Here is a 23,265-nt window from a genome sequence, read left to right on the forward strand (position 1 = left end):
CCCCAGAGGCTCTGGGCTGAGTACTGAGCCCACATCCTGAGGCTGGATGTGTGTAGAACAGGAGATGGCATACCTGCTAGCCTCAGCTCTTTTCTCCTTGTGGCACTAGGTCCTCTGAAGAGGCCAGTCTGAATCTGCCCCAGAAGCTCTGGGCTGAGTACTGAGCCCACACTCTGAGGCTGGGGTGGGCAGATCTGACTGGAGCCCACAGATTAGCAGGTATTTGTTCAAGGGAAGGGCCACACAAGAGCCAGGGATGCTGGATCCTAGCTCTCAGTGAGGCAGGTGGCTGGTAGCGCTGGCCTTCCTCATTTGACCAAGATAGTGCAGGCTTGAGCCTCTTCTTACATTAGGTTCCCCAGATTCTTCTCGGAATCCTCAGAGGAGCCCATGAAGTCTTTCATGTCTTCATCCTGCCATCTCCTGTTGTGTCCAGGTGTGGTGCAGACACTGGTGGCCAAGTCCATGGACATGTGCAACAGGATGGCCTCTGGTGGCTCTAGAGTTGTCTGCTGCCTTGCTGTGGATAGGACCAGGGCTCCCATGACAGTTTCATGGGGCCAGCATGATTCCTGGGGTCCCATTGGCCTGGCTCAGCTTGGGTGACTCTGGGAACCTGTAGCTGGCACGGGCGGGATCATGGAGCCTGCTAATGTCCAGATAGGTGAGCAGCTCTGTCATGTTCTGGGCACTTAAGGAGAAGTGTTCAGATTCCGACTGGGAAAATCGGGTAAAAGACTGGACTCCGACGTGTGAACATGCAGAAGGAAATGACGCTGATGTTCTCCTTCCAGATGCAGGAATAGTGGTTCTGCAAGCACGGACTAGGTACAGAGAAGACACAGATGGCATTCAGGTTGGTGAGGCAGGCCTGGAAGGTCTTCGTATAGGCCTTATCGGCCACACTGGCAAAAGCAGCCAGTGCCATTTTGGGCAGGCAACAGTCCTTGTGGTCGGTCTTGACCTTGAACTCGGCGCTCACTTGGGCTCACCTTGAACACCTTAAACTGCTCCCCAGAGGCAGTGTGCAAGGCGTGATCGCCTTGTACGTCAGGGACCTGCACCAGGTCCGGTGACGCCACCCAGAAGGCAGGCAGCACGAGGTCACACACATCCCGCACCGTGGGTGCGCAGTGTGTAGGTTACACCTCCTTGCTGGCTCCTCCCACCGTGCCCGCCTTGTGCCCGCCGTTTGCACCGCCATCGCGTAGGCAAACGTGGAGCCAGAGTTCGCACCACACAGAGTGGGCTGCATATCCAAGGAAGGTGTCGGGAAGAAGAGGCAGCGCATGATGCCGGAGAGGAACTGTTCAGCCAGCAGGGCTCACTCACTGCGGGGCTGCGTGAGCATCACCATCTCGCCCTCGGGGCGGGCCTGCTCCACCCGTGGACCTCCTGCCACTTGAGGTGAGCATTAGCTGCCGCTTCCTGCCAGAAACGTGGCTCTTCCTGGTGAATGGCTACACAGGAAAGACTGGCATGGTGACCTCTTGAGCACCTTCGCCCAGGAGCACAGCCCCTCGGTGGCCAAGGGGTTGTTGCAGCTGAAGGATGCACTTGGCCAGCAAAGGGCTCTTAGCACTGGTGGTTGAAGAGGCCATAGCCATGACTGGTGCAAAAGGCTACAAGGCTCCCAAGGCATCACTTGAAATGGAGCATGACGGATATGACAGCAGCTGATGGCAGACACTGAACCAGCACATAGGGCTGGAAACCAGAGAATGAGAGCTCAGCCACTGGTGGCCCTAATATGTGAAGCCCTTGTGGTCCTGGAGGAGGACCACACTAGCCGCGCTGACCACCTGCTCTAGTGGTTGCTTAGCTCCAGCATCAACATGTAGCCTGCAGTGCCTATCACCACCATCTGGGCTGTGTTCTTGCAGAATGCCACAGACTCTGGGTGCAAACTGCAGAAGGGTGACCAGTCATCTCCTACCTGTGACTGGCCAGGCTATGGACATGCTTGCAGTCCGCCTGGAAGAGGATAGCTATGCTAAGCTTGTATTGTGGCCACGGTGCCATGGCTGGAGATGTCCTAGAACTGCACTGTGTGGCCCTCACTGCAGCTCCGCAGCAGACCTCATCACCATGGCTCCTGGGCCAAGTTCTGGCCCCTGGTGACAGACCAGCTCAAGGTGCTGGAAGCTGGCTGGGGGTGCTGCAACTCGCCAGAGCTTACAACATGGGCCCACGGCTTGGCAGGGATGTTGGCGGAAAGGGGCCAAGCAGGTAAGCCAATGGATATCTGTCTTAATGCTGAATACATACAGGAGAATAATTTTTCTACGTGTTATTTTTATTTTTAAGATTTTATTTTTTATATGACAGACAGAGATCACAAGTAGGCAGAGAGGCAGGCAGAGAGAGAGAGATGGGGAGGCAGGCTCCCTGCTGAGAAGAGAGCCCGATGCAGGGCTCGATCCCAGCACCCTGGGATCATGACCTGAGCCAAAGGCAGAGGCTTTAACCCACTGAGCCACCCAGGTGCCCCTCTATATTTTAACTATACCATTTCTCCAGAGGTTATTTAGCTGCCACAAACACACACGCTAGGCATCCAGTGAGCATTTGGGCCTAAGTCTTTATTTGACACAGAAGCTAGACACAAAGAGAGTTGGAAGAATAAGAGTATTCAAGATGGATTCTACCTGAGCTATCCGTACTACGAGACATGCCCTAGTTCATACCAACAATAGTTGTTATATCTACCAATTTCTAAGTCATTTTCATATTAAAACAGTAGCTGAGATATACCTATACCTAAAAATAGGTATGCCTATACCTAAAAATGCCTTTAATCACTTCTGTGTTAATTTGAGAGGAGAGTTTTGCAAACCAGGGAAATTTAATTTCAGGATCCCATTCAGTTAAGCCTAGAAAGAAAGGAAGGCAAATTGGAGTTTGGGGTTTTGCTTTGACATCTTGTAATACAATTAGGGCTTTTAGGACCAAAGAAAAGTGATAACTACAGAAGAAAATGATGACAATTCTAACATTCAGTAGATTAAGAGGTTTTATGTACATTACCAAACTCACTACAGTAGCTGTGGAAATAAAGGAAGGAGGAATTTGCTGTTTGTGTTTTATACCGATGTCAGTAGTATTAAATGATTAAAGAATATATAAACTTTCTTTTCATCATCAGTGGTTTCCTTCAAGGAAGTTTTTCAGGTAAGCATCCTAGCATGTTCTGTTTTCCACTTGTTTATCATTAAGTTGTCATGTTTGATTCTTTGTTTCAGCTGGGTGATGTTAAGGGATTGATGGTCCAGTACATAAACACACTGATGAAAGGAGCTAGAGAAGACACCAGGAGGCTCATGACGAAACCTTTCTTTCTGACACTTCCTTATGAACACAACATGCCTACAAGCTGTTACTGAATCAAGAGTATATCACCAAATGGAAGTTTGAAATTGACCCCCCCCCCTCCGACATACACACACATCACAGGTGCAAAAATCCTGCATGGAGTTGACATCTGTCTACTGCTTTGGTTCCTACACTTTGTCACTAACTTCACCAATGTGCAAATATAAGTACATCTGCTTTCTAAGAAAGCTCCTATTGAATTACAAATACTACACTATAATTTCCAAGTTAGCGCAATAATCCATAAACATTAGCATTGCTCCCAAGCTATGCTGAGTATACAAAATAAATCATGAGTCACAAAATATTTGCTACAAAGCCAAGCCCATCCTTCACATGAACAATTTTCAGAAATCCAGACTTATGAGCAACACTTGCTTAAAATTTTTAGAACTTTTCCTGCCCGTTGAGACTATCCTTCAGCATCAGGTTCACTCCTACAATGAACAGAACACAGAGCTTGAAGATGAAGAAGCCTAAATTAAGATAAATGATCAGATCTTCAGTTAATAGTTTGGAAGAGCATACTGAAGGAAATGTCATGTTACTTCCTTTCCTGAGTTCCAGTTTTTGCTTTCTCATATATCCAAATGCATACATACACAGACACAGACACCCACTTCTTGACTTCTCTTGACTTCTCTAAAAAGGGGTTGACATTCTGGATTCACCGATTTTCAGGGGCATAACCAAAACTTTCTCAGTCAGGAATTTTAAAAGTATATCTTCTAGGAGCTCTAGTCATTCTTATCAGATTTCCTTCTACATAGACGTAGGTTCCCTTTGATGGTCAGGTTCAACGTGAACATATTTGCTATCAGGTAGATGTCAACATGTTTTAGTTTTATTTTTTAACAGCAAAACAGCCCAGATTTTCTTTGTAATTTATTCCTGGTATCAGTATCATTTCATTTTCTCCATGCTGCCCTTTTGAAGCACATTTAAATCTTCCTTAAAATATAGTGAGCACTCTTCTAGAGAATGCCTCACTTTATTTTAGGTCCTTTGATTTGCAATGCATAGCTGTAGCAATACATTTCAACATATTATTTGTTTTCATCACTGAAGCTCTTTGTTGCAAAGAGTTCTCAGAAGTTTGCTTTTTGGGATAACTTCCTAGATTATCCTGTTTCTACTCAGAACTCTTTGCCTTCTGACTGCTGTAATTTACATACAATTTAAATTGTCTTCATTGTATTATATTAGGGGATAGCCAGAGAAGATTCTAGGTTTTCAAACTTCTGTGTACTTACTGCATTAAGGGAAAAAAGGGCCATTTCAAGGGAGACGCTTTAGACCAAATTGGGGCAGGGCAGTGGAAGAATCCTATGTGGTGTTAGCAATGGTAGTGGTATCCCTTAGGCACAGGGATAGGTACTCTGGCCAAGGGACATTTTATGCCTAAAAGCAAGGCCCTGATAATTTTGCAGAGAATGTCATATTGATGCTGCTCTAAATGCTTCTTATTCTTTTTCAACTGAATTCATTTCAAGTCCAGTAGAATGGGAGATGGTGCTTTTTCTTGGGGAGCCCATCCATCATTGCCCTGAGCGTGCCAGAACGGGTGCCAAGAAAGGGTAGAGTTTAGATTCTCTTCTGGAAGGATGACATAACTTGGTAACTTCCTTCCAAGTGATCCTTTAGGTAACATGTCTTATAAATCTCTCATCAGCTAGGGTAGTTAAAAAAACAAAAACAAAAACAAGAAAACAACTGTGGGAATAAATGTATTGTCCTCAGTGACAAGTGTTTTGACCACTAAACCACTTCTAAATTCTCAAGATGATACATTTATCTCTCTCTCTCTCTCTTTCTGTGTGTGTGTGTGTTTACTGGTACTTAATGCCGTGCTGCCTGCTAATTTAGTTTCATCTACAGTCTTGGAATGATTTCTTTTCTTCCAAGATCCAAGTCATTCCTGTGAATAATTAAAGAAGCAGGGCTCTACCCTTTTGGTAACATCTTTCCCCCTTGAAATAATCCCACTGGTTGGCACTGTTGTGGTCATGCCTGACCCGTCACCCAGTTTTAGGGCTTGTTTGCCAGCTGTCTGCCTAGTGCAGCTCTGTCCTTCCAGCATGCACTTTTCTCGCTGACATGTTTCCTGACAGCGTAAGTGTACTATTAAATGTGCATGCAGTTCCTCACCATGCTTCTCCTTTGTGCCAATTATGTATCTTGATTTAGTTTTTTGTGTCTATTTTTTTTCCTGACTTACACAGACTCTTTTTCTCCAGCAAAACTGAATCCGTACAGCAGCAGCTAGTGTCCTGCCCAGAATGTTCTCTCCCCTGTTCTTCAAGGTGTGAGTTTAGTGCCAGACTTTTCCTTTTCCATCCTGTGTAGACATTCTGTGACACCTATTGTCTCCATTATTTCTAGAAGATGCCCAATAAATATTTACAGGATTGAAATATGTCTTTCTTTCATGAACATATAAGCTCCCTGGGGACAGGGACTGTGCCTCAGTGTCCCTTGCATTAGTGCGTGTGGCATTAGGCATTTTTAAGACTTGTTTTTTGGTTCACAGATTTTTTTTGATAAGTTTGAGAAACTATTTTGCTCGAGATTTTTTGTTTTTGTTTTTTAAGAAAGGTCAGATTTTTGATTTGTCTAAATCTTGTAAGTCTTCTATTTTAGATAGTAATTCCTCAGGGGGACTCAGTTATTTCCCTACTATGTCACTGTCCAATGTCTGGTTCCTGTGAGCTTTCCTGTGTGTGTATCTTCTAGGGGCAAAACAATCCCTTGTCCACTCTTCTACTCTGTAGAAATAACTGAAAGGGCAATAATGTGGCATTTGTTAGATTTTAAAAATGGAAGGAAGGGGAGGCTTTTAATTGTATGGGAAATTTAATTAGATTTAGACTAATTAAATTCATTTTTTATATTAACATGTTCACAAATATTATTGCATCTCGTTAGATTTCATTCTTCCAGCCTTACTGAACAATATTCAGTAGTAGTTTCAGATTACAATAAGTTCATTATGAAGATAAGGTGGAATTAGTGTAGGAAGCTCAGCTGGTTGAAGGGGTCTGTACTTTAATTACTGCAGAGGGTGTGCATATTAATTACAACACAAGTGATATTTACTGTACCTCAGGAACATATGACAGGGTAGAGATACTGACAGCACCAGCTAATAAACTCAGTATGATAATGAGGAGAAAAGACCATAAAAATAGAAGGAAATAAAATTATTCATAAAGTATATTGATCCCAAAGTAAAGACATTAAGCTCTGATGAAGGGCAACAAAAGGGAAGCTCCTCACTTTATCAAACAAATAACCAAAGTAGAGAAATGTTAGCAGGGAGACAGATTGTGATTATACTGGTCACATGATCGCACTCCAGAGAGTACACGGGAGCCATAACACGGGAGATTTTTAATAAATCAGCAGAAAGCCATACTGTCACCTGCAGGAACCGAGGTCGCCGTGGCTAAGGACAGCTCCACAGAGAAGTCGAATGTGCCATGGTGTAAACTGGAAGGAACCACAGGCACACAAAATTTGGTACAAGAGCCATGGTCCCCTCTGAAAAAACCGAGGATGTGCCTAAGAATCCTGTGAGAATTACTATCAATAGCAACCTGGGGGCCCTCATCCACTTTTCTCTGTCCTTAAAATCAGAGTTGGTGATTTCTGAGATGGTAAAAGGGAACAGTTGGGGGTTGGTTGGAAAATTTTTCCCAGTAAATGCTCAATTATGCCATGATCCTGTCTGAGTCTACACAGCCCAAAGGAAAGTTTGAATTTTGGCCTAGAGTGATTAAATCTGAGATTTGCTTTCTTTCCACATGGGCCTTCCAAAGAAATGGTCATTTCTTAAAACAATTATTAAATCAACTACCAACATTTACAAACAAGCTCATTTAGGGAAAAAAAAAACTAGCTAAAGTACTAACTCTTAATTTACATCAAATAATCACTGTAGTCAGGTTTCTGCCAAATATTTGTAATTTTTGAGTTTATTAGTCAAAATCTGCCACAAATTGTGCTTGTAGTTACTATTGATAGAAAGTATATCAGTTACCTATTTATTTTAACACATGGAATAATGATGTTGACCAAACTCTTAAGATTACTCTAAGTTAATTTTGTGAGGAAAACATTCTGCTGTAGATATATATATATATACATATATATATGTATATATATATATATATGAATAGTGATTTTAATATATATTGGAAATATGTGATATATATTTGTACATATGAACTTGAATCTGTATGTAATAGAATATGCAGTTCTGGTTAAAACACCTCAAAAAAATAATAGCAAACTTAGAGAAAATAGAAAGAAGGGCATATGTAGGGCAGTGTCTAATCTGAGCCTGCAGTTTGGTGACACAAACAGAAAACAGAAGCAGAAATTATTCATTTTGGCTGAAATCTATAAATTCATCAATTGGAAGGATTGCACTTCGAATTATAGAATGAAATTATGGGAAATCTCACATAGTAACTTGGGCAAGACAAATAAGATGAATAATCAACTCACTCAATTCTGAATTACTTTGAAATACTCATCCTGGAGCAGAAGTGAAGCTAGTCCTGGACACCATCATGAAATGGGGGTGCCATGTCTGTTTTCCTGTACCTCTGTCTCCCCTTTTCAGTGCCTTACTCTAACCCAGTATTCCAGTGTTTTCATGCTAGGCTTTCTTTCCTTTGGTGGAGGGGCTGAGAGGTGATTTCACTCATATTAAGGTGAAGTATTTCCAGGAATATTTTATTTTAAGAGGACAATGTTTCACGTAAGCTTATGTTATAGCTTGACTATTAAATGAAGTATTTCTGTGTAAGTAGAGATCTACCTGAAATGACTCAAATGTATCAAGTAGTTATAAACATGTCCCACATGAAAGCCCAGGCATACTCAGAATGTGGGAAAAAGAGGTGGTAATTCAAGTTTTATGATTGGTATTGCTGCAGACGATATTATTTTCCCTAATATATGTATAGTATTTACAATGTTAAGACACAAGGCTATAGCATTGTACGGTACCAGGGACACGGTAGGTAGATGTTTGTTAGATATTTCCTGAACGAACAAATAAACAAATGATTCATGTACGAACAAATGAATAAATGATTGAAGGAGTTCACCTTGGGGGGTGTTTCATCAGTCCTTGAAAATTACTGGTGGTATTTCTGTTGTACCTGGTGAACTGAGTGCCCTTTGTAACCCTGGCATTTGGTTCTGTGTGCTATAGCAGTCCCTAAGCACCACCTGAAGTCTGAGTGCGGCCGGAGTTGGGTTACCACTGTCGAGCGGCTGGGCCCTTGCTCTGTGTTTGCATGTAAAGAATATAGGTGATAATGGGTTGAAATCTGGAGCATGAAGTCATCTGTACTTTACCCCTTGGGAGAGATTCAAACAGTTTGATGGTAAATATGAATACCTTTAGGGGACTTTCATTTATCAATATACATGTTTTTTTTTCCCCCCCAAATATCCTAATACTTGGAAACAGAAGAATGGTTTAGGTGCGTACCAATTATGCGTAGAGATGGGAAATTCCAAGCCTATTGACCCCTACCAGCTTGGATTTAGACTGAGCTATTTATCAGTATTAAAGAATCAGAGCATGAAAGAGGAACATTAGAGGGAAATACTTAAAATTTAGCAAAGTATAGTTCTGATTTTCTACTGGTGTTTTATGGGTTTCTGATAAGGGTTTACTTTTCTTTTTCAGAGCTTTAAATTTTTCCTGTTACTATTCTTTTTTTTTTTTTTTTTTTTTGTTTGTTTGTTTCTGGCCCCTCTCACAAGGTTCCTGCTGTCCTTAGGGCATCTCCTGTGCCGTTAGCTCCTTCTCTTCCCTCAGACATGCTGCTTCAATGATCTAGAGCTCATTGTGCATTATTTTTCATCCTCCTCCCATTGAATTTGGTTCTGATATTTGTTTCTGCAAATACTACTTTCTCTTTTCTACGTCTCTACTTTAATGGCTAATTGTTTTGGAATTTGACATTCTGAAACAGCTCTTTTCTTTTCCAGCAAAGGAAGAGTTGGGTTTGTTGAGAAACAATTTGGGGACATCTATCAATGTTGACTTAAGCAAGAAGGGTAGTTCTTAGCTTCCTTTATTTATTTCTTCTTTGAGTAAGGGGGAGGCAAAGACTATCAGATCTAGTTATTAAATAGACATGAATTCTAGATACGATGTAGAAAGCAGAGGATTTAGGAATTACAGTATCTGTGTAAAATAGGAATTAAGATATCAGATATTTAAGGTATCAGATAATTAAGGTATCAGATAAAATAGGAATTAGAGTATCAGTGAGATAAATAGGTTAAATCACCTAACGATTGGGGTAACTAGTCTACAACATCAATTAAGGAATTTGTTATTTTTACATTTGGAATATGTATATGGGCAATCTTGTTGCCCTTTGTTGGTTGAAAATAAAAACTTAAGGTTAAACAAAATAGATAACATTTAAAAATATATTATTCTTGACCTAATATGCTTTGTAATTTCTGCAGTCACAGCCAGCCACAAAATTCTTGTTTCAACTACACAAAAAATCTTAATTGTTGTTACAGAATGTCCCCAAAGCATTTGAACTTAGTGCAAAGTTTAATTTCTTTAAGCACCTCAAGCTCCAAGTAATTTCATAAATTAAAGCTTTAAAAGGTTAAGTTTCTGCTGTAAACAAATTTATGTTTGTGTACATTGATAATTAGAAAGAAGTATTTTGTGAAAATCTGAGGAAGTAAGATTGAATAGATAATTAAAAATTGCAACATTCTAATCAATAAAAAAGATGGATATGATTGTTCTTGCCATTCTATTTCTTGGACCTTGTAAATCTTCATAAATCCCTTTCCTCCCCCCAATCCTTTTTTTAAGATCATCTTGTATATTCATTACCACAAAGTGAAAGTCATGGTTAAGGTTTTCTGTAAGTCTTAGACTGTGTAGCTCCAAAGAGTGTGTTAAAATAGCAATTCATTGAGAAACCTCAAAAGTGCATCTTACAATAGTATTAACAGGAATAAGAGAACAGAAAAAACAACCTGTGATGGAAAATCACAAATCTCTTAGAAATTGTCAAATTGATCAGCATCAGTAAGAACTATTGAGAAGACCAACAACAAATATCAAAACAAAAATGTTTGATTTCTTTTGGGAAAGATCATTTTTTCCCGTTACCTTTTCTGAAACAATCCTCACCCTCTGTTCCCTCATTCCTGTTACAATTAGTCATTACCTACTGTTGCTTATGATTTGTTGGCAGTCTCTAACTGCAATCTGTTGCTTTGTGACAGATCAATTCTTTTAGCCTACAGACTCATTCTTGAATTCAGCCAAAATTAAAAAAAAAAAAAAATATATATATATATATATATATATAAAAGTCAAGTCACATTGCTCTGGCTAATGTGGCAGATCATTCTTTTAGAGGGCGCTCTTAAAGGGAGACCATTCACTAACCCTGCATGTATATAAAGGGAGTGAATGACATTAAGTGATTCCCCTATGGGGCTCAGGTTCAGAGTCCATATGTATCGACTGTGGAATTCGAAGTATGTTCATTTACTATAGTCATTTTGAAAGGAAACAATTTCAGAGCAATATTTTAGTTAGAGGAGTTGCTTCTGAGCCTACTGAAGAGAATTTGTAGAAATCCTGTTGTTTATACCCACACACATATAGATGTATACACACACCACTGAGTTTAAATAATCCCAGTAAGATTCATATTGCTCAAGTTTTTCAGCAAAAGAAATTATAGTTTTCTTGCAATCAATTTAACAGTCAGAGCTTTGGTGTAGCAAAATATATGCTTCGTAGCCCTTCAAAATTTACGCAGTTTGTACATATAGATACATGCTGTATATATTTTGAAGTGATACGTATGTTGAAATTTTTCCTCACTTAAAACCATGCTGCATAATTGATTGGAAGAGTTACTCTCATCACAGTCTATTTTTTGCAGCAAAGCAGAGGCTATTTGAGATGCTTGTGGGTTTTTTTTTTTTTCTTAAATGCTTTACTTTATTGCAAGGAGAGGAAAAACTAGTCATTATATAGCAAGATATTATTCATCGTTGGTTTGTTTTGTACAATGCTGAATTAAGTAACATGGCTACATAACAAGATAAATATATTAAAAAACATTTCTCCATTAACTTTTGGTGTCACTGTTGTCTGACTCAGTGAGACCCTCTTTGGTGAAACACACACACACACACACACACACACACACACACTCACATGTTCACTGACATTTTAAAAATATGTAATCCCTTGAGTTTTCTACTTTACAGACCCAAGGAACAGCTTGCTTCTCAACATTTCTATATAATAAGGTCGCCTCAATCACAAGACCACAGCTGCCAAATTAAGAAAATTGGTGGGCTATTGAGGAAAATACTGTTGAACCAAAAGGCAGATGTTTCACTGTACGTTCTACATTGGTGAAACACCCTCAGTCTGTCAGCATGCATTTTCTAAAAGCATAAACTAGCCACTGTCTTGGTTCTTGTTTTCATGTTCAGTTTGTCAAAGGCCCCCCCTAGTTTGGCTCCTGGAAAACTACCAACTTTTCTTACTCTAAAAAGAAGACAAGGTGCTCATTCAGGAGAAATTACTCTAATCACGTGAGAAGTACCTCAAAAAATCTGTAAGCTCAGATTAGAAGGAGGCTCTAGGTGTTATGGTCATTATGCAATGTTCCAGATGAATCCATGACAGCTGACGCAGAATTTAAACGGTGGATCAATACACAGGCTACTACATAGCATAGGCAAGATTAGGTTGTAACACGCTTGCATTTTTAGTCTAATCATCTTTTCACCAATTCCCTTTATGAAGAAAGGGAGGAGTCCTTAAACATACAGATATGGAAATTAAGAACTGAAGATGTTAGTTCAAGTAACCAAGGGATATCAAAAGCTGCAGCTTTTCAATACTTTTTTTTGTATCATTTGGTTGCATTTAACTGCATTTGTAATCATTGAGGATAATCTTTGTCAAAAATTATGAGAATTTTCGTTACAATTAATTTTTCTACAGTTGTATAATTTCTACAGACTTGAGACTAGAAAAAATTTCGTGAATGCACTAATTCATTTTAACATGTCAGATTAAAGTTTACTTGACATCATTGTACTTAGATTCTGAAGACTATCAAATTATTTGGATTATACTAGATTTGAATAAATAGCAGAAAACACACAGAAATGAATTCAAACATATTCCTTTGTTCTGGTAAATTACTACATATGCCTCTAGCTGCCTAGTATCTGAGGTTCTGTAAAAGGAGATTTTTTTTTTTTTTTTTTGCCCTCCCAGTGTGTTTTATCCACCATTTAAAAACACATTTGAAATATATTGCAATTGCGTGAGAAGTGACATAAATACATTTGGTGATTAATATTTATTTGATCAACTGTGAGTGCAACAATATGACTTCTAATTTGAAACCACACAAGCTTCCTTTTCAGCAATCCTGCCTTTCAAAGCCTTTCATTTGCTATATCACAGGCTGATCTTGGAAAGAGAATCTGCTCGATGTACTTTTCCCTACTCCTTTTCCAACTTGAAACAGGAGAGTGGGCATTGAGCCGCATTTCCAGGTGTGCCATATTGGACCCTGTCAAGTGTGCAAAGGGCTGGGGAAACTCTTTGACTATTGGCCTGTGGGTGATTCCTGAGAGGCTGGCCTGCTAAAACACATTCCAGGGTCTATGTATTTGAAGGTCTGTATATACATTATCTGCTACGTATAAACATGCTCACACACGTTTTGTAAAATGGCAGAGTGGACATCTGGAGAACATCTCCCAACGTTCAGCAGAGAGCCTGTTCTACTTCGTATTATTATTCCTATTGTTTTATCTCCGAACCCTGTGCGCGTGGTGCCTTTTGTGACACTTCAGCTGTGATGAGATGGGCGGGTGAGCCGTTTCCTCCAGAACTGGAGCCAGCTGGTTTGGAAGACTGGCAAACCCTCAACTCTCCCTCCATCCACCACGCTAGAGATTGACTTTATTATCTGCCGGAACTCCATGCCATGCCCAGTTTCCAGGGGCCCAGGATGCAGGCACGGAGCAGAGGCTGATTCGCCGTTGTGTGTATTTTCATTTAGGCGTAACCTCAGGATTTGCCTTTCCACAACAACTACAGAAAAAAGTGAGGGTCATCCACTTCTAATGCTGGAAACCCTGTGATAATCTGTTCCATGCATTCAAATGAAAATATGACTTCTTGGCAGAGACTAGCATTATAATGTAAAATCCCATATGCTGTTATACAGTATGTTGCAATCTGTTTTACGGCTGCCTCTATTCTAACGAGTGAATACTGCCAATAAAGCAATTGAAGATAACACTAATTGCTTATTTCTGTGATCCATAATTTTTATGGCTGCCTTATAGCTCTTTAGTCAAATAGATGCTTTTTGGCCTTTAAGATCTAGAACTCGTGTACTGTAGCAATTGAAACTGGAAATGTACATGCTGGCCAGAGAGGCTTTTCTGTAGTTGGTGAAGAGAAGGCAGCATTAGAATAATGGAAGGATGTGGAAGAAAATGGAAGTCTTAAGTTGGCTCTAACAGGTAACCACTAGATTTTATCAATATTTAGGTATCTTAAAGGAAATACGTAAGTGCGGGGCTGTGGATGATACTGAATGAGGTCATCAGGCGTTGTTAGGCCTCGTGTCTTCTGGGGCCTGGTGGACACAAAGGGGACCATGGAAGGCGTCATGGTTATGTGAACACGGCTGGCTGGAGACAAGGCTCCTGGGTTTCCTACGTATTGGCAATATGACTGTGTGATCTCGAGACAGCGATTCAACTTTTCTGAGTTTAGGCTCCTCTCAGAAATGCCGTGATGACTAAGAGGATGGGAATACACTGCTGCTTGGGAATACACTACTAGCCTCATGTAAGGGATTGTGCTGGATCCCTCTTTGAGGCCATCGTGACATGTTTTTTTGTGAACACACATAGAGAAGTCCTTAACTATGCAGCATTTGTCCAAGAATGTACCCAGCTCTTTGTTTTTTAGAGTGGAGTCTGTGGACCAGGAGCCCTGGCCTCACCTGGGAGTTTGTTTAAAAATGCACAATCACTGGCCCACCCCAGGCCTGCTGCTAAGACTCTTCCTTGTATCAGAATCCCGATGTGATGAGTACGCACAGTAAAGACTGCGAAACCCTGACAGAGTCAGCTTACCTCGAGGATGAGCAGGATGTGAATCATCAAGGCAAAGTGATTCACAAGAGGCCATGCAGTGTGTTCAGAGCTAAGCCAGGACGAGAGAGCCCAGGGCTTCTGACTCTCTTTAATTCATGCTGCCTCCACTTTAAAATAAGCAATGCTTAATTTCATTGTGTGACAGATTTCAGGTTAACTGCATAGGCTCAAAAGTGGACAACATATTTGCAGCTTAAAATAATGTACTATATGGTGACTAACATAACATAATAAAATAAAAGATAATAATAAAAAACAAAATAAGGTAAGTCAGAAAAGCCATTGGTTTCTGCTTTACTTGGTCAGATAGTGAAAATAAAAATCGAAGCAAATAATAGGTTGTGTTACTGAGCTTAAATTATATATGAAGAGTGTCTAGAATACCCAAAGATTTCTACTCATGAAGTTCTGTAGATACGTTCACAAGTTCTCAAATTAAAGAATTTAAGAATATGCTCTGAAATTCAGATAAAATACATGTGCAAAGGTCACAGGGTCCTAGTATTCCATTTTTCTATTTGTATCCAACTTTCTAGCTACTATAATCTCTTGAATAGAAAAAAGAGGTAGTTATGTTTAAATAAGTATTTATTTCTCCCATTCAAACTGAAATACACAGAGTTTTATGTCCAAATAGAGGTGCAAAAGGATTTTACAAACAATAGCTGAAATATGCTGAAAATTCCCTGATGAGATATATACACTAGGTAAGCAGTTCGGAGAAATAACACTTTATTTAGTTTAACATTCTATATATATATTATATATATGTATGAATATATATACACATATATATAATCATATATGCTACTGTATACATTTGCCAGTGTGTTATTAGACACGGTGGCAGTGGTTTTTTACATATATTATGAGCTGAGCATTACAAACTTATGTAACTTATTATCCCATTTAATCTTCACTAGAAATCTGTGGGGTACTACTATTATCCTCATTTTAGAAATGAAATGATGACCCTCAGGAAAAGAACTTGCCCAAAGACACACAGCCAGCAAGATGAAACTGACTGAGGAATAAAGAGTTTATCTTCCAAATTAATGTTGTGACTAGTGAGTCTGACTTTTGAATCCTAATTCCGTAAATTCTGATTTTATTAGATCTTTTATCTAGATGTGAATTTCCACCATAATTTCGTGCCATGAGGCTGGGGCAGTGTTGACCTTTTCTGCCTTTGACACCAAGCACTGGAGGGGTGAAAGAGCCAGTGCCCCATGTCTCAGGAGTCTGGGGCTAGAGTTGTCTGAGCCAGGGAAGGACAAAGTCGGAAATGCCCCTGCTTTTCTCTCCATGGTCAGACACTGCCTCCCCCAAAATGCTGCCTCTAGGTTCTTGGTTCAGCAGCTCTTATTCTCTAGTACTGAGATTGACAACAAATAAAGATGGTAATAAAAATGCCAACATACTTGTGAATATTCTTAATGAAATCAGCAGCACAAGCTTTCACAGAGAAATGAATACTGAAACAAGAAGGAGACAGAGCTGCCCAAAATGGTTCTAGATACAACTATGGGAGCCTTGTGACCGAAGGTACGAAGCTTAAGAGAAACGCATGGGAGAAAAGGAAGGAGCAAGAAGGAAAAAGGACCCATACTAGTACTCGCAGAACTAGTCTAAGTAAAATTGTGATTAAGAAGCAAATGGCGAAGTGATTGATCTGGAAAAAGAAAGAAATACACACACATAAGCAAACTTAGGATGTTCGCCCTCATTTTATGGGATGCGTTTAGCTCCATGTTAATAGTCCCTGTGTATAATCTCTAAAAGCTGTACCTTGCCAAATGTTAACTGTTGGTGTATGCTGAAATCTCATTATGAAAGGATGTGATCAGAAAAAAACGACTATTGCAACCAGCTGTAACCTATAGCATTCAAGTAACTATTGGTACAGGAGACAAACACTGACTACTTAATTCCAACATTTTGTAACACTTCATAGAAAAAAAGGATACTAGTCTTTTCCTTTGTATGCACTTGTTATTTTCCTTTATATTAGATGATGAGAGTCTCTATTATCTGAGAATTCTCCAGTTTGGCTACCTAATTTTTTTTTTTTTTTTAAATACTGGAGAAAGGATCCATTTAAATATCTCTAACCTACCAACATGGTATCACAGTAATTATGATATTTGCCCTATGATATTAATGAGATTTTTTTCAGAGATAAAGAGTAGATAGATCATCTGGATATATATTTTTTTAAAAAAGTAACCTATCACAAAACTCTGATTTCTTAGATGAAACCTCATGCAACGTGCAACCTATCAAGATTATAGAAACAGAATGATCCTCTATTATTTCTCCTTTAAATCCTGGTTAATTTTTGAAACTTTCTGCTCTACTTTAGAAATGGGATTAGCATTGCCTTCTTGGGCTCTGATCAGGTTGATTTTTCAGCTACACCAAGGGGCTTTTATTTCGCCTCTTTGTGAAATTGGCTGGTTTCCTAAAGTTATTCTTCTATTATAATTTAACACAGTAAGAAGAGAGCAGGAAAAAAGGAGAGATCTAATATGGTATTATTTTATGACTACATAAAACTCCATTGTCAGAACGGAAAATACAGGAAAGGCTCTACACACAGATGGCTAAAAAGTTAAAGCCGAGTAAATAATCAGAGGGAGAGAGAGAGAGAGAGAGAAACAGAATTGTATTACAGTCTATGTTCCTCAGTATTATTTTGTATGCATGTCTTTGAATTTGAAATTCAAATAAGGCTATATATATATGTATATATATATGTATATATACATATATATATATATAATTGAAAACAATTTTTTGATAAACAAGCAGACCAGATATCCAAACAAGAAGACACTGCTCTGCCCTCTTTCCATTTAATCACAGAAGCCCTTGTCTTACCTTATATTATAGGAGGGGAATTGTAGGGATTAATATGAACAAACTTAACCCTTTTTAACTTACCGTCACGCAATGTTTTCGGCTTACATGCCACGAGAAATCTGGGCAGGGCGAGGTGGGCGGGGACTGGAGGGGAGCAGAGGGAGGAGGATGAGGGGAGAGGAATAATAGAAACCTTTTAAATATATTGATGCTAAATGAAAAGTAATTCAGAAATGTAATTTAGTGATGACCTCTCCTTTGGGTGGTTATGAAAAACAGCCTTGTTTTCTTTTATAAAGAAATGCTGGCATGCTTGACTTTAGTGAATCAAGAGAATTGTTTGCCAAATAACAGTGATGGTGTGTGTCCTTGTCAGAACACCTGCTGTATTCTCCCAGCAAACACTGGGGCCATAGCGTCTCTCCTCTAATGACACCTCATCAATCCGCTCCTATCAATGTCCCAGCCATGGAGGTGACTTCGAGTGTTCAGAAGCCTTAGAAAATGTCAACGTTTGGGGAGAAAAGGTCAGTCACAGCTCCCCCCCCACCTCCCCTGCCAAGCCACCGTGGGCCTGGCGTTCATTATCCTAATTAAATCCAGCAGCTGAACATCTTCTTATCTGTAGGGGAGGAGAGCAGGGGCATGATGCAATAGGACTGATTTGCATATCCAAAGTTAATTAGTGCGGAGGAGCAGGTGTACAGTAATAATAATTATCACACATGACAATCACCTGTGACCACTTCCCCGCGCCCCTTCCGGGATTCAGCACAGTGATTGCTGGCTGGTTTTTTTCTTGCTTGATACCCATCCTGAGCTGTTTATGTCCTTGTGCCTCTCTTCACAAACCTGCTGTGAGTAGCTCGTCTGTTCCTTAGCAGGCGCTGTATTTTTCTCTAAAGGTATATTTTCCCCTGTTTCGTTTGGAGGGAGAGACGATTGTAAGGCAGCTATTTTCAATTTTGTTTGCTGAAGTTGTCACATCCTGGTGGAGCCTGGGTATTTATTTTTAGATTACATGTAAGTGGATAAGGGAAAAAAAAAAGTGCTCAGGATCGTAATTTGAAAATCCCACTTTGCATCATTTGAACATTTTATCTTGAGCATATGCTGGCGAATCAGTCTGATCCAAAATAAACTTATTAGACAGCAGACACATGAAACCAAGTGACAGTTTGATGTTTGCCACGAGACTGCCCGTGCCAGTGTGAAGAGGGGCCGCGGGGCTCCATCCACAGCCCTCAGCCCTCCCAGACCATCAGGCTGTTGCCGCTCACTGGACACTGACCTGAAGAAACGGAGGAAGATTTCGGTGGGTTGTTTAGGGTCTGGCAGCATCTAGGGTAAACAAACAAACAAACATTAGCAAGATACACCAGTAGGAAGACTTCAAATTGTAGCCTTGGAGCAAATTCAGTGCAGCTCACAGGATGGCTCTCATGATGCCTTCATCACAGAAAGCTTAGATAGATTACACTCTTTGGATTTCGCTTGCACATAAATGTGTAGGTTATGCGTGTTTAAAGTGTTTTCTCTGTCAAACGAGGGTAATTTTTTCAAATTAAGCCAAAAAGCATGCCCTAGAAATGGGATGTGCTTTTACAGAAATGAATTATTGCTGTGTGCTATACAGGAATTTAACACTCACAATGGTAGGCTAATAAGTAGGTAAGAACAGAATATTAAATACAAAGAAATTTTTCTGGGTGAAGGGGAGGCATTAATGTTAAATTAGCTATGAAATTGTGACTGGTTTTAATTTTTTTTCTTTCATTTTGACTTTTGTCTGTTTCACTTTTATTCGTCAGGGTACACTTTTGCCAATCAAGTCAAGTATAACAGGTGGGTCTCCCTTTCACACAGCTTTAATGATAAGTGACAGAGATGGCAAAAGGCACTCAACCGCCTGCAGAATGCATTAAAAATTCAAAACTTTACTTATCAGTCTTTTATTAAAACTTTCTGTAATTGTGCAAAATTATTTCCCCACTGGGTTAGCTTTCAATATGGAGTACAATTATATTTCTGACACGAAAATAATTACAGTTAGAAAAAAAAAACTACAAGAAAAAAGAAGTATTTTTTAAAGTGAAATCCATCCATTTTACATCCATGAAGAGGCATTACTGTGAAAAATTAAGCGGTTACTAAAGTAAAGCTCCAGTTTTGAACATTTAACTTTCAGTACTAGACAAATCTAGTTTGTAGAAATATAAAGGAATTATAGCTTAGGGTTCAAGACTTTCTAGTCCTTCTCTGTTTACCAAGAAAATACTTTGGCGTATTGTATCTTTCATCTGTCAGTGTTAGTGTAACTAAAATGGTGGATCTAAATTCTTTCCAACAGGATAAATATTAACAATAAGTTGCTGTGTTTTATGGAATTAGCCATGGTTTTTTTCTGTATGACTGATGTCTTCTTAGCTTATGATATTTTAAATTAAGATTTATTTGAGAGAGAGAGAAAGCAAGCAAGCAAGCACAAAGGAGGGAGGGCCAGGGAGAGAAACAGAATCCTTCATGAGCAGGAAACCCAATGTGGGGCTTGATCCCAGGACCCCGAGATACGACCTGAACCAAAGGCAGACGCTTAACTGACTGAGCCATCCAGGTGCCCCTTAGCTTATGATTTTTAATGCCGGTGTTCATAGCTCTGGACAAGGGGTTCTGCTTCCATAGAGCAACTTAAAATAATTCCCAACCTCTACTTTAGTGATCTTCATCTCTTAATCTAAAATCTTATGAGTCAGGTTTCTAAAAAAAACAATTGCCATGCGTACATTCCCCTCAGATGCAGAGATCAACATATTTTTGAATGAGCATCTTTTATGTATAAGTCACTGTAGTTGGAACTCTGGGAAATATGGAGGCCTGAGTTCCTTTTCAGCTGGGGCTTTTGGAATCAGCTCAGATTTCCATGAAAGCTGACGCTTACTACCACCCTTTCTTCCTTTCCACCCTAATGAGACATTCTTTTTGAAGACAAGAAATACTCATTGTGTATTTATTAAGTATTCACATGATGTCAGGCAATGACACATAAATCTAAAGTTTCACACACAGCTTTGCTCCTGTCCTCCACTAGCACACAGCCTAGAAGTAGACATGTGGAATCGAAACTACAATTCTAGGTGGAAAATGCTAGGTATCTCCTCAGTGGGGAGTGCAAGATGATCCTTGGATATGAGAAAGTATTGGAACTTCTATGTGTATGTCTGCGTGGGTGTGTGTATATATATATATTTTTTTAAACTCATTTTTAATTTATTTTTTATCCTAATATACAGCATAATTACATACATTGGGAAACTAAACCAACTTATTTATTTATTTTCCCATTAATGAGTCTGTATCATTATGTGTGTTCCTTTATTTATTTATTTATTTATTTTTAATTGACGTTCCCTTCCTATTCCTGCTTCCATCAGTGGCAGCAGCCAGGGGAAAAGCAGAGGGGAAATAGCCCAAGGAAGGAGTCAGCTCTACGACATTCCATTTATATACAGAACAAAACACATAAGCACAGAGCAGCTACTGTGGGAAGAATTTGGTAGCATGGGAAAGGGGAGGAATAGGTGGGGTGTTTGGGTGTCATTAAAAAACACAACACCCCCCGCAAAACTGAGGTGCCTGGGAGCAACAGGCCTACTTCAACCCAAGAGGAATCAGATCAAAAGCAGTTTGGGAAGGCCAGAACTGCCAGGGAGAGAGGCAAGAAAAAGGTCCAGGGGGTGGGGGGCTGTTTGGCAACTGGTGTGAAGGGATTGTCCTCCCCCTGCTGGGATCCCCCCAGCCCCTCTAGTCTGGCAGGAAGGGGAAAGTCCGCAATCCCCAAGGTTAGGTCTGGGGCTGCCAGATGCTCCGGGCATGGACTGGTGGGGGTCTCACAGAGACTTGCCCTCCAGGGAGACGATGGCATTGTCTGCTCCCTCTCCTTCAGCTGTTCTGCTTGGGGTACAGTGGTCCTTGACCTTCTTGTAGTAGTTTGGTTATAATTCATGCTTGATCCTTGTCAGCTTCTTCCTGATGGTGTTCTTGGAGCTGACATAGATTTCTGTGCTTTTAAGGGGTTCAGACGCAGAAGATAAACACTGGGTCCTCCTGCTTGTCTCGTTGGTCTTACAGATTGCATCAGAGGGTGCAGAGTGGCACTCCTTATCTGGACTGTCCGGACAGGTGGCATAGATGTTGTCTTCTACAGTTTGGCCCAGATCACCTACCAGGATCTCCTTGCCCTGCTCCAGGATAATGTTCTTGTCCTCGCTCAGGCAAAACAACACCAGCTCCTTGCACTTCTTCACCTCCACCGGTGTTGATGACTTTCACTCCTTCATGTCATCCAGCACTTTGATGAAGCCTCCAGAGACCACCACAGCAGAGGCCATGTTTCCGGATATGAACGGAGAGAGCAAGGAGAGTCGGAAAAGACAAGAGACACTGCAGCGGCTGCTGGGATCTGACTGACGAAAGGAGAATTTTAAATTCAAAATTTAAATTTTCTCTTAACCTGGACTGTGTTTATACTGCTATCTCCCATGTGGCTGTTTTTGTAATTCATTTGGGCACTTGTATCCTGTGGTCGTGGTCAGACTGTGTATAGGAGGTCTGGAAACTTTAATTATAGTCTTGGTTATACTACTGTGTCCTCAAGTGAGTAATGTCATCTTTATCAGAGATGTTTTATGTTATCTCCTTCTCCCTAATTCCTCTTTCCCCTAAATAAGCATTTATTGAAAGATCACTGTGGACCAGAAATTTTCCTAAGCAATGTGTTAATCTATGGGATAATTGTAACAACCTTAAAAAGGAGGTAGTATGATCACCCCCTCAAAGGGAATGTATTACTTAAGAAAGCTGGGAGAAGGTAGTCAAACTGGATTCGTGGACACTGATGATAGAGCGGAGGGGAGTCTTTGGTCATTGGGGACACTCTTTGGACCATCGAGATGATTCATGAGATTTATGACTGCTGGTTGCTGGCTACTAACTTCCTGATCGTTAGCCCCAGAGGTTTCCAAAATTTCCTCTTGAAAGTTTTGATTTGACATTTGATGGAGGGATGAATGTAATATTACCGACATCTCTGTTCATAGAAGGGAGCTCTTGAGAGCAAACAATTAGACATGGAGATTTTCTATTGTGAGTTTAGATCTGGAGGCTTTACATAAAGCTCAGGTCCTGCAATTGTCTTGCCCAGTCCGATAAGTGTCAGCTCCATCTATTGCAAAGTTTAGAGAATACTATGTCGACTTTGTAAAAAAAAAGGAATAGCAAGTTTACACAGATTTTATATCACACCGAACACCTCGCAATAAGTCTCACCAAGTGATGACACTACTTTGTCACGTGTAGTCTCCTTGACCTGCCAAGGTACAGAAAGCTTTGTAGAAATAATAGCTAACAAAGACAGGCTGGGTAAGTGGGTGGCTGGAACATCTGCTCTTCAGAGCTCTTTCTAGCCTTGGTGTTGACTCATTTGAGGCAGACACTAGGTCAGGTTCTTGACTCTAGTGTGCCTGTTTGTCCCTTGGGATAAGGGGAAGAAAGGCAGTACTTGGCACCTAGACAAGGTTCATGAAGTGCTTTAAGAGCCTACATTGAAAGGCTGTGACATCAAACAGAAGTGAATAACATTCTGCTTTTACGCATGGCATGAGTGGGAAGCATAGGTGATTTGACTGAAAACATCTCTGCATAAGAGTTTTTTTTCAGAAGTGGGGAATGATTGGCAGAGGCCCAGAAGTCAGGGATGTTGTACACTTTGGTCCTGGCCATTGTCGCTTGACATCTAAGGGACAGCCTTAG

General features: G+C 40.2%; 2 pseudogenes; both read right to left on the reverse strand.

The window, feature by feature from the left end:
* Positions 1–308: 308 nt before the first annotated feature.
* Positions 309–14,284, reverse strand: LOC132022361 (lethal(2) giant larvae protein homolog 1-like; annotated as a pseudogene).
* A 7,060-nt stretch (positions 14,285–21,344) lies between these two features.
* LOC132022362 (cofilin-1-like) lies at positions 21,345–21,845 on the reverse strand (annotated as a pseudogene).
* Between the last annotated feature and the right edge of the window lie 1,420 nt (positions 21,846–23,265).

Source organism: Mustela nigripes, chromosome 7 (assembly GCF_022355385.1).
Source record: "Mustela nigripes isolate SB6536 chromosome 7, MUSNIG.SB6536, whole genome shotgun sequence".
Taxonomy (NCBI): Eukaryota; Metazoa; Chordata; class Mammalia; order Carnivora; family Mustelidae; genus Mustela; species Mustela nigripes.